The following is a 12,855-nucleotide window of genomic DNA, read 5'->3' on the forward strand; positions in this document are numbered from 1 at the left end:
ACTGCGCAGGGCTGTACTGCGCAGGGCTGTACTGCAATGCCTTTTAAAGCATGTACAGTAGTTGTATGTGCTTTTCCATTAATTTTAAGTGTTTATTGTGCAGTTATCGGATGGAAATGAGCATAGGATAGCAGCCGCCACTGTGCTAGCAGCAGTAACCGCCACTGATTAGCAGCTGCCACTGTGCCAGCAGCAGTAACAGCCACTGATTAACAGCTGCCACTATGGCATCAGCAGTAACAGCCACTGATTAGCAGCCACCACTGTGCCAGCAGCAGTAACCACCACTGATTAGCAGCTGCCACTGTGCCAGCAGCAGTAACAGCCACTGATTAGCAGCTGCCACTATGGCATCAGCAGTAACAGCCACTGATTAGCAGACACTACTGTGCCAGCAGCAGTAACAGCCACTGATTAGCAGCCGCCACCATGCCAGCAGCAGTAACAGCCACTGATTAGCAGCCGCCACTGTGCCAGCAGCAGTAACAGCCACTGATTAGCAGCCGCCACTGTGCCAGCAGCAGTAACAGCCACTGATTAGCAGCCGCCACTGTGCCAGCAGCAGTAACAGCCACTGATTAGCAGCCGCCACTGTGCCAGCAGCAGTAACAGCCACTGATTAGCAGCCGCCACTGTGCCAGCAGCAGTAACAGCCACTGATTAGCAGCCGCCACTGTGCCAGCAGCAGTAACCCGCCACTGATTAGCAGCTGCCACTGTGCCAGCAGCAGTAACCGCCACTGATTAGCAGCTGCCACTGTGCCAGCAGCAGTAACCGCCACTGATTAGCAGCTGCCACTGTGCCAGCAGCAGTAACCGCCACTGATTAGCAGCTGCCACTGTGCCAGCAGCAGTAACCACCACTGATTAGCAGCTGCCACTGTGCCAGCAGCAGTAACAGCCACTGATTAGTAGCTGCCACTGTGCCATCAGCAGTAACAGCCACTGATTAGTAGCTACCACTGTCCCAGTAGCACTATGCCTGCACACTGAAAGGGACATGCTAACTGCAGCTGGTTTTTGGGTTAGTTAGGTGGAAATATGTTATTTGACAAAGTATCACAGGCACTGTACCTAATGGCAATCAGCAAAAAATGTTTAATTTTGGTAGTGCCCCCTAGCACTCTCAAGAACGGCGATAGGGCCCTTGGCGTAAAAAGTTGGGACACACCCCTGCTTTATACTAACCCGAAGGCTGTGAATATGCACGGACCTAGAAGCACCTGTGGGTTTCCCTGTGCTTTCCTAAGGAAAGGTTTCAAAACTGCAACAGTTGAATGCAGTTACTGCATGCGGTATCTCTCACACAGTTCAGGTGATGAACTGTTATAATAACATCTTATTGGAATGCTTAGCAAATGCTTACGAACACACATTGGTCATGACCAGCTGTGCTGTTCTAAGCTGAAGATGTAATGTGTATTCACTGCATACTTTTAAATAGCTTGCCAACTTTGTGTTGAGAATATAAACCAACAGTTTAGCGCTGGGACAAATTTATGTTTTAATAGCCCCCCTGAAGCTTCTTTTGGGTTGGGTCAGCAGTGCACAAGCGCTGCATGGCGACGCGCAACCTTCATCGCACACCTGCAGCTGGGAGCGCTCGGCGCACATGCACTACAAAGTTGACGTGGGCAGAGAGCTCCCAGCCATGGAAATGTGATCAAGGACGTGCGTTGCCAGGCAGCGCTGGCGCACAGCTGAGACTCCTCCCAATACGCCCCCCACCTCCCCGGAAGTAGCTTCCTTGGGACTATTAAACCATAAGTTTTCCCAGCATTTAACTGTTAGGTCATATTCTCAACACAAAGTTGGCAAGCTATTTATAAGTATGCAGTGAACACACATCACATCTAGTATACATCTATAGTACATCTAGGAACCCCCCCCCCCCCCCCCCCCCCCCCAAGGTAAAGAGGCCCATACACTGGTCGATTTCAGCCATCATTCGATCGATTTTTATTCCATAGAATCGATTTGATCGTTCAGAAATCGATTATTTCAAATCTATCGATCGATCGATTTCTGGCCGATTTCGATCCATTTCAATGGATTTGATCTATCTGGCAGGATGGAATATCGAAGTCGATCTGCTGATGGTAGCAGATTCATGGCCCATAGAGTTGCATTGGATCTAATGGTCCAATAATGTATTTACATAGATTTCCAATAGACTTCATTCTGAAATCTATTGGAAATCTGGTCCTAGTGTGTGGCACACATCAGATTCCTGTCAGATTCGACTTGACAGGCATCTCACAGAAATCTGATGGTCAAATCTGCTGTAAATCTATAAGTGTATGGCCACCTTTAGGTATCCTTTAGGGTATCCTTTAACTCTAGTTACAATTTGACCCCCAAGTCTCCATAAAAATGCTTGTAATTAACCTCTCTGGCGGTTATCCCGCGCTAGGGTCGGGGCAGAAAACTATAGCTAAGAGCGGTAATCCCGACCTCTGCTCGGGGTAGCCGCCGGAGGCTGTGTGCAGAGCAATGCAATTACTTTCCATTTTTAAAGGGAAACTGAAGCTGGTAAAATCATTTACAATAAGCACATGATGTAGCTGCAAATGAATATTACATACTAACCTCACCATCAGTTCCTCTCAGCTCACCATTTTCTTCTTGCAGTGATCCCTTCCAGTTCTGACAATATTTTGCCATAACTGAAATATCAGTTGCTGTCAGTTATATATCAGCAGCTGTCAGTTACAACTGAATGTGCAAGGTAATGTCCATGTTTCCGTATGGCTCAAGTGATTGATATTACAGTTTAACAGTATGCTGACCAGGAAGCTGTTATGGGGTAATGGCCATTTTTAAAATGGAGAACGGAGATGTCCATTGTTCACAGTGGGCAAATGGGAAGCAGAAGAGGAGAAAGAGATTGAGTAGCTGATTACACAGGAGGTAAGTATGACCTCTGCATGGTTGTTTTGACTTTTTATTTTCAGTTCAGGTTCTCTTTAGGTCATGGGAAATTTGCATGCTGGGAGAATGTTTTGCTCATCATAACTGGCCTCGCCCCCCCCCCCCCCTCCCCCTCATTTTAGTATTAGATTTTGTCATATTCACCAAGCTTCCTATTCCAGTAACACCCAGACTATTGCTGCACATGCTGCTTATGTTTCCACCTCTGTGGAGTACATTTGTTTGTACATTTCCGTGGAGAATCTACTTAACAACAGTGTCCGACTCTATTATTAATTATTATTATTGCAAGGAAAAATACTTAAACTGACTGGTTCTTATAGTGTGCCAGCTACTCTTGTAGTAATAAAACCTACACGTGTATTCCATGCTGCTCTTCAGCATTATATCTGCTTCATCAGTGTAGGATCCTAGTGCTAAATGGAGAACAGGCGGGCTATTTAGTTGTTGCTGAAGTATATTTGGGGCAATTTTTTTGAAGGAGTTGTCAGGAATATAAACCAACCTCACTGGGGAACATCACCGAGTCTTGTTCAATTTGCCACAGATGAGAGAAGTTTGCAGCCAGCCTTTTTATAACTCTTCCTCCAATAGGAAACGTACAGTGGTTTGCAAAAGTATTCGGCCCCCTTGACGGTTTCCACATTTTGTCATATTACTGCCACAAACATGAATCAATTTTATTGGAATTCCACATGAAAGACCAATACAAAGTGGTGTACACGTGAGTCGTGGAACGAAAATCATACATCATTTCAAACATAAAAAAAAAAAAAAAATACTGCAAAGTGGGGTGTGCGTAATTATTCAGCCCCCTGAGTCAATACTTTGTAGAACCACCTTTTGCTGCAATTACAGCTGCCAGTCTTTTAGGGTATGTCTCTACCAGCTTTGCACATCTAGAGACTGAAATCCTTGCCCATTCTTCTTTGCAAAACAGCTCCAGCTCAGTCAGATTAGATGGACAGCGTTTGTGAACAGCAGGTTTCAGATCTTGCCACAGATCTCGATTGGCTTTAGATCTGGACTTTGACTGGGCCATTGTAACACATGGATATGTTTTGTTTTAAACCATTCCATTGTTGCCCTGACTTTATGTTTAGGGTCGTTGTCCTGCTGGAAGGTGAACCTCCGTCTCAGTCTCAAGTCTTTTGCAGTCTCCAAGAGGTTTTCTTCCAAGATTGCCCTGTATTTGGTTTCATCCATCAACTCTGACCAGCTTCCCTGTCCCTGCTGAAGAGATGCACCTCCAGAGCATGATACTGTCACCACCATATTTGACAGTGGGGATGGTGTGTTCATAGTGATGTGCGTGTTAGTTTTCCGCCACACATAGTGTTTTGCATTTTGGCCAAAAAGTTCAATTTTGGTCTCATCGGACCAGAGCACCTTCTTCCACATGTTTGCTGTGTCCCCCACATGGCTTGTGGCAAACTGCAAACGGGACTTCTTATGCTTTCTGTTAACAATGGCTTTCTTCTTGCCACTCTTCCATAAAGGCCAACTTTGTACAGTGCACGACTAATAGTTTGCCACCTGAGCTGTAGATCTCTGCAGCTCGTCCAGAGTCACCATGGGCCTCTTGACTGCAGTTCTGATCAGTGCTCTCCTTGTTTGGCCTGTGAGTATAGGTGGATGGCCTTGTCTTGGTAGGTTTACAGTTGTGCCATACTCCTTCACTTTCTGAATGATCGCTTGAACAATGATCGCCAGCACAATGTTTACCTAAGCGCAGTCTGTCAACGCCGCTCCCCCGCCTCCTCCGTATCGGCGCTACCCACCCGCGTCACTTCCCTCCAATCAGCGGGAGGGAAGGGACACAGTGGCTGGATAGTTACATAGTTACATAGTTATTTTGGTTGAAAAAAGACATACGTCCATCGAGTTCAACCAGTAATAGGATAGGATAGTGTAATGGTTAAGGGCTCTGCCTCTGACACAGGAGACTAGGGTTCGAATCTCGGCTCTGCCTGTTCAGTAAGCCAGCACTTATTCAGCAGGAGACCTTAGGCAAGTCTCCCTAACACTGCAACTGCCTATAGAGGGCGCCCTAGTGGCTGCAGCTCTGGTGCTTTGAGTGCTTTGTCTTGTCTTGACTTTACATACCGTGTTTCCCCTAAAGTAAGACATCCCCTGAGAATAAGCCCTAACACAAATTCCTAGCATGCTTGAAATATAAGCCCTCCGCCAAATGTAAGCCCTACCTGGCAGCAGCCCACATGACACCAGCAAGTCACGCTCAATACAAAGCCTGGATACAGGAGAGCAGCAGTATAATGTGAGTTCTACAGTCCTGTATATGTGTCAGGCAATTTGTGTTTTTGTTGGGGCCAGCCCTCCTGATCTGTCATGAAGTGATAAGCATCAGCAGCACTTCCTCTTACCAGGACACACCGCTTATCCAAAATGTAATATTCAGCGGACAGTGGACAGACAGTGTATTTTCGGGGGAACATGGTAGCTCAATTAACATTAAATTACCTTAGGCCTTGTTAACATTAGGCCACACAGATGGCTGTGCGATGTAATGCACCCGACAGCACTGCCATCTGCGTTGCTGTGTGTTGTTGAGCCTATTTATTACAGCGCTGCACTTTGCCGAAAATGCATGCAGCAGTGCGATAGCGCATGGCACTGCTGCACGGTGCATACAGTCTGAAAGTACTTCTGACGTTCTTGCATGTCGCATACATGTGCTGTTAAAAAGCGCACAGCAACACGTAGAATGTAAACGAGGCCTTAGGCAGGGTTTTCATTTGGCATATTTGTGTGCGGTTTCCCCCCCCCCCCCATTGCCAAATGACACACGTAAATCAAAGGACTTGTTCATTTAGGGCTGATCACACTGCAAGAGCTTTTTCTAAGCGCTTGTGATTTTTAAAAGCTCTTGCTAATCTAATGTTATGAGTTTGTTCTCACTTAAACAATGTGATTTTTTATATAAATCACCTATAGCATTGCAGTAGCTAGAGCTTTTTCAAATCACTAGCAGGGTTTTTTTTTTTTTTTAATCTCAGACTATTTGCGTTTGTTTTTTCTGTTACGTTTTCTTCAGCAGCTGCAGATATGCACAGTTTTCACAAATGAACTTGCATTTTATTCAACAATGCAAACAGTTTTTCAAGTTTGAACTTTGCCTCAGCAGGCCACACCATGTAATGTCCCTGTTACAGTCTGGTGCCTTATTTCTATTGGACGGGGCCAGTTCAACCCACCAGTGGGGAATGGTCAATGAAATGGACCTTACGCAAATGTAATATGCAAGTAAATGAATGCAACTGAAGGAATGAACTCAGAATTGTTTGCATCTCATGGACCATCCTTACTTACCAGTATGTTTGGGTTTTGAGAGCAGAGGATATCTGTGGTGAAGAATTAAATTTAGCTTTACTTGCCTGGGCCTTCTTAAAGAGCAAGCGACACCCATGCTAACCTAGAAATAAAAAAAACCGTATATAAGTATATAAATACTACTTCTACTTGCATAACAGATGTATTGTGCTATCCACGTAATGATTCCTGTGAATTTTATTAAGGGAAAGCAGAAAATCCTATTCTAGGCAGTGGCCATCTTGCCAAGCTAATGCTGACATCATATCCTCCCTGACTCTAGTCCCCCCCCCCCCCCTCCCTTCTCTTGCTCATTGTGTATTCATTAGCTGCCCTCCTCCCAGAGTCTTCAGACACACCCACTGAGGTGTATACTAACAACTGCACTGGTTTTTTATTTTTTTATTTTTTATTTACACATCCAATCACTGAGCCACCCCAGCCTTGCTTGTAAACACAAGTAATCAAAGCAGCAGCTAGGCAGGGAAATAAATGGAAGAGGAGGAATATATTATAAATAAAAAGAACTCCCAGCATTCAACTCTTTGGCACTGTTTGGCACTAGAGCCAGTGGTCCTAAAGTATGTGATAACTACAAACCATAACAGCAGAAAAAGTTTTGAATGCAGGATTAGCTTTATTACTTAACCTCCATGGTGGTAAGCCCGAGCTGAGCTTGGGCTAAGCCACCACGGAGGATTTCTCAGGCCCTGGTGGGCCGATTTGCATAATTTTTTTGTTTTGTTACACGCAGCTAGCACTTTGCTAGCTGCGTGTAGTACACGATCGCCGCCACTCCACGCCGATTCGCTGCTACCTGCCGCGCCGCCCACCCCCCAGACCCCTTGCACAGCCTGGCCAATCATTGCCAGGCAGCGCTAAAGGGTGGCTCGGGACTCCCTCCGATGCCATGACGTCATCCCGATCGTCGTGACGGGGGAAGCCAAACAGGAAATTCCGTTCTGAATGGGAATTCCTGTTTGCTCTGATCGCTGAAGGCGATCGGAAGGGGAGGGGGATGCCGCTGCACAGGCTAGCTACATGATTTAAAAAAAAAAAATTAATACGCTCAGACCAGTTGCTGTTGAAATTTGATATTTATGGTGACAATACCGCTTTAAAGCCCCTTGAAGTCATTTTGTGTCCCTCGCCACAGCTCCACTAGCAGCCTCTGAAAGATAGGTGACCGATGGATCTGCGTCTTCTGTGCATGCGCCTGCCACACACGCGAATGCGCTTACGTCACCAGCAGCATACTGCCCCTGCACATTCACAGTATGCTCCCGATGATGCGGGTGTGTTTGCATGCTGGTGATTGCAAGTGCATGCGCAGAAGACACCAACCTATCTGGGGTTGCCTATATTTAAAAGGCTGCCAGCGGGACCCAGGAGCAGACCGGAGCGGTGCTGAAGGACAGAGTTTCCAGGGGCTGGAAGTCCTCCCAGGTAAGTAAAGCTAGATTTAATTCTTCACCTCTGAGATCCCAAGTAAACTTGTGCAAACATGAGGCGTCCATGAACAGTATGTTTTTATTGTCCTGTCCAAGAATGAAACCTGGTTCTCCAGCGTTGCATGGCAAGAGTGCTGACATCTCATCTAAGGACACTTGTACAGTTAGAAGGTTCTTCATGCAGTGTTTCAGTTTTTAGTCCAGCAGCTGTAATAGCTTTAGAACTCCTTTGCATCTCCTCTTCCATTTACCCTTGACTCCCTGGCTTTAGAGGAAGGCACATGCTTCGGTGTCTTGCATAGGTCACTATGCATTTGTGCCACCTGGAATTGTAACTCCTCTTTTATCTCGTTCACACAATACTAGAGTATCCCTCCGCATTCCCCCAGTAGATTGCTTCATGGATAATTCAGCACGGAACCTTCATGCGTAGTTCAGCGCTCTGACAGCCGCGAATGCTTGTTTTGCCGGATGGAGAGAGAATTAAAATGGCAAAGATAACAGGATCTTGTGTGCGCTGGAATATTTGTGTTCCTCTTCCTTTGATGTAAACACATGACTGTTTTTCATCTCTGGTTATCTCTTAATATATGCAGCAAGGCGGGGTGACATTGCCAGCGTATCAGGAACCAGCTGTCACAATCCAGACGGCGCCCTGTGGGGCTGTGTTGACTTTTTTTTTTGTTACCTTGTGCATTCAGAATTGGAGGGTAATGAGACATGTCTGTCAAATTGCAGTCACCGGGGATATAGTTTTATATGGCTTTGAAAGATAAGGACAGGTGATGTCTTGTGTTTCAGATCAGACTTTTCAAGTAGAAAGCTGAAACATTAAGGGTCCATTCACATGGAACATGTCGCACCACAGCTGAAAAGTGCAACCGCGCATTACAGCTGTGGTGCATCCAAAGAAAAAAATAAACATGACTTCCGGTGCACTTTTGGAGGCAGTGAGTCATGGCTTATTGATTAGTCACTGCGACAAGCTGCGGCAGAGTACCACAACATAGTAGGTGTAAAGCCCCATCTACACCATACAATTTTTTTTTTTGTCCGATTCAATTTAATCCGACATGTCAATCGGGATTCGATTTAACTTGCCATTGGACATGATGCATTGAATCGAATCCTTGAATTGAATTGGACAAAAAATTGTATGGTGTAGATGGGGCTTAAAAGGGGCCAAAAGATATCTATTGATTATAACGCACCTCCATATAGAGGTGTGATGCAGTGCCTGACTGATTGGTATTTCATAGGTGCATAGTTAGTGTTATGCTGGTACCATACTTTCCGGTTGTACCTGATAGATGAATGTCTTTCCAATCACAGTAACACAAGCCTGCATCCTTACATATCCCAGTTGATCTAGAGGTAGGGATAAAAAAAACATTACAAAAATTGGACCAATCAGCGCTGAGGGTCCTCATACATTGCTGTGCTGCTGTGGTGTTGCAGTTTGGAACAGTCGCACTGCACCACAGCTGAAAAGTCACACCGCACATTATAGCAGCAGTGTGACTGAAGAAAATGATTACCACATGACTTCAGGTGGGAGATGCAGCTTGTGTGTTACTTCTGTGGCGCCCAGAGTATTTGCATCACACCACAAGCAGTGTCATGTCTCATAGACTTCAATGGCCACTGACCAGGTGTTGGTGGAGAGTACCACAACACAACGTGATGCAGTAAGTGTAAAAGGAGCCTCAAAGGAAACAAATAATCCTTCCCAGCTCTAGATGGCAGTCAGATACAATCCCTGGATCAACACTGCCCGGAATTACCTAGAAGTAATAGGCATGGATGTCCTTCTACCCAAGAAAAGCATCTAAGCCCCCTTTAAACATACAGTGGGATGTGAAAGTTTGGGCAACTTTGTCAATCGTCATGATTTTCCTAGGTGTATAAATCGTTGGTTGTTATGATAAAAAAATGTCATTTAAATATATCATATAGGAGACATACACAGTGATATTTGTTAAGTAAAATGAAGTTTATTGGATTTACAGAAAGTGATGCAATAATTGTTTAACCAGCTGAGCGGTCTGGACGAGCTCAGCTCGTCCAACACCGCCAGCGGCTGCCGCTCAGGCCCTGCTGGGCCGATTTTGATGAAATAAAAAGCAGCACACGCAGCCGGCACTTTGCCAGCCGCGTGTGCTGCCTGATCGCCGCCGCTCTGCGGCGATTCGCCGCGAGCAGCGGCGAAAGAGGGCCCCCCTAGCCGCCTGAGCCCTGCGCAGCCGGAACAAAAAGTTCCGGCCAGCGCTAAGGGCTGGATCGGAGGCGGCTGACGTCACGACGTCGGCTGACGTCGATGACGTCACTCCGCTCGTCGCTATGGCGACGATATAAGCAAAACAAGGAAGGCCGCTCATTGCGGCCTTCCTTGTTTATTCTGGGCGCCGGAGGCGATCGGAAGATCGCCTCCGGAGCGCCCTCTAGTGGGCTTTCATGCAGCCAACTTTCAGTTGGCTGCATGAAATAGGTTTTTTTTTATTTAAAAAAAACCCTCCCGCAGCCACCCTGGCGATTTAATCAGAACGCCAGGGTGGTTAAACAAAATTAGGCAGGTGCATAAATTTGAAAAAAAAAAAAAAATGAAATCAATATTTAGTAGATCCTCTTTTTGCAGAAAATACAGCCTCTAAACGCTTCCCGTAGGTTCCAATGCGAGTCTGGATTCTGCTTGAAGGTATTTTGGACCATTCCTCTTTACAAAACATCTCTAGTTCATTCAGGTTTGATGGCTTCTGAGCATGGACAGCTCTCTTTAACTCACACCACAGATTTTCAATTATATTCAGGTCTGGGGACTGAGATGCCCATTCCAGAACATTGTACTTGTTCCTCTGCATGAATGCCTTAGTGGATTTTGTGCAGTGTTTAGGGCCGTTGTCTTGTTGAAAGATCCAGCCCCAGTGCAGCTTCAGCTGTGTCACTGATTCCTGTACATTGGTCTCCAGAATCTGCTGATACTGAGTGGAAAACATCTCTAGTTCATTCAGGTTTGATGGCTTCTGAGCATGGACAGCTCTCTTTAAAGGGACACTTAAGTCAAACAAAAAAAGAGTTTTACTCACCTGGGGCTTCCAATAGCCCCCTGCAGCTGTCCGGTACCCTCGCCGTCTCCCTCCGATCCTCCTGGCCCCGCCGGCAGCCACTTCCTGTTTCGGTGACAGGAGCTGACAGGCTGGGGACGCGAGTGATTCTTCGCCTTCCCAGACACATTAGCACCCTCTATGCTGCTATATGGTATATGATATATGCTATAGCAGCATAGATGGCGCTATTGTGGTCAGGAACGCGAAGAATCACTCGCGTCCCCAGCCTGTCAGCTCCTGTCACCGAAACAGGAAGTGGCTGCCGGCGGGGCCAGGAGGATCGTAGGGAGACGGCGAGGGTACCGGACAGCTGCAGGGGGCTATTGAAAGCCCCAGGTGAGTAAAACTCGTTTTTTTTTTTTGTTTGACTTAAGTGTCCCTTTAACTCACACCACAGATTTTCAATTATATACAGGTCTGGGGACTGAGATGGCCATTCCAGAACGTTGTACTTGTTCCTCTGCATGAATGCCTTAGTGGATTTTGTGCAGTGGTTTGGGTCGTTGTCTTGTTGAAAGATCCAGCCCCAGTGCAGCTTCAGCTGTGTCACTGATTCCTGGACATTGGTCTCCAGAATCTGCTGATACTGAGTAGAATCCATGCGTCCCTAAACTTTGACAGGATTCCCAGTCCCTGCACTGGCCACACAGCCCCACAGAATGGTGAAACCACCACCCACCATATTTTACTGTAGGTAGCAGGTGTTTTTCTTGGAATGCTGTGTTTTTTCCTCCATGCATAACACCCTTTATGCCCAAATAACTCAATTTTAGTTTTATCAGTCCACAGCACCTTATTCCAAAATGCAGCTGGCTTGTCCAAATGTGCTTTAGCATACCTCAAGCGGCTCTGTTTGTGCTGTGGGCGGAGAAAAGGCTTCCTCAGCATCACTCTCACATGCAGCATCTCCTTGTGTAAAGTGCGCCAAATGGTTGAACGATGCACAGCGACTCCATCTGCAGCAAGATGATGTGGTAGGTATTTGGTGCTGGTCTGTGGGTTGACTCTGACTGTTCTCACCATTCGTCGCTTCTGTTTATTCCAGATTTTTCTTGGTCTGCCACTTTGAGCCTCAACTTGAACTGAGCCTGTGGTCTACCATTTCCTCAATCTGTTCCTAACTGTAGAAACTGGCAGCTGAAATCTCTGAGACAGCTTTCTGTATCCTTCCCCTAAACAATGATGGTGAACAATCTCTGTCTCCAGGTCATTTGAGAGTTGTTTTGAGACCCCCATGTTGCTACTCTTTAGAGAAAATTAAGAGGTGGGGAACTTACAATTGACCCCCTTAAATACTCTCTCATATTTGGATTCACCCGTGTATGTAGGTCAGGGGTCACTGAGCTTACCAAGCCAATTTGAGTTCCAATAATTACTTCTAAAGGTTTTGGAATCAAGAAAATGACAACAGTGCCCAAATTTATGCACCTGCCTAATTTTATTTAAACAATTATTGTGCACTTTCTGTAAATCCAATAAACTTCATTTCACTTCTCAAATATCACTGTGTGTGTCTCCTATATGATATATTTAACTGACATTTTTTATTGTAAAAACCAACGATTTATACAGGAAAATCATGACTATTATCAAGGTTGCCCAAACTTTCGCATCCCACTGTAGATACAGAATTTGCAATAACTACTTTCTGTGATAATCTATTCTTCTATTCTGTACTGTTAAAGTGGAGCTGAACTCTTGCACAGGACAGAAGGAAAACCTAGAGAAATGCACCCTGTATGTATTCAGAGAGTTTGGGCTGTCTAATTCCCCCTCATTTGTGTCTAATTTCAAAATGTAATTTGATCTCCCCCCCCCCATACCCCCGTGTCACATGACTGCCTATGGCAGATAAGCAGATAAGACCATTTGAAAGCACAGGCTGTAAACAATGTCTGCTTCCATGAATCGGGAAGTAGAAACTGTGCAGATTTATTGTAGGATTGGTATCAGCTGTAACAAATGGTTTTTGTTTAACCTTCCTGGCGGTAAGCCCGAGCTGAGCTCAGTCTATGCCGCGCAGGAGGCTATATCAGCTTC

General features: G+C 45.8%; 1 protein-coding gene across 6 annotated transcripts in view; it reads left to right on the plus strand.

The window, feature by feature from the left end:
* TANC2 (tetratricopeptide repeat, ankyrin repeat and coiled-coil containing 2) overlaps positions 1-12,855 on the plus strand; it is an 897,702-nt gene that overhangs the window by 135,847 nt on the left and 749,000 nt on the right. The window lies entirely within an intron of this gene.

The sequence above is a fragment of the Hyperolius riggenbachi genome, chromosome 12 (assembly GCF_040937935.1).
Source record: "Hyperolius riggenbachi isolate aHypRig1 chromosome 12, aHypRig1.pri, whole genome shotgun sequence".
Taxonomy (NCBI): Eukaryota; Metazoa; Chordata; class Amphibia; order Anura; family Hyperoliidae; genus Hyperolius; species Hyperolius riggenbachi.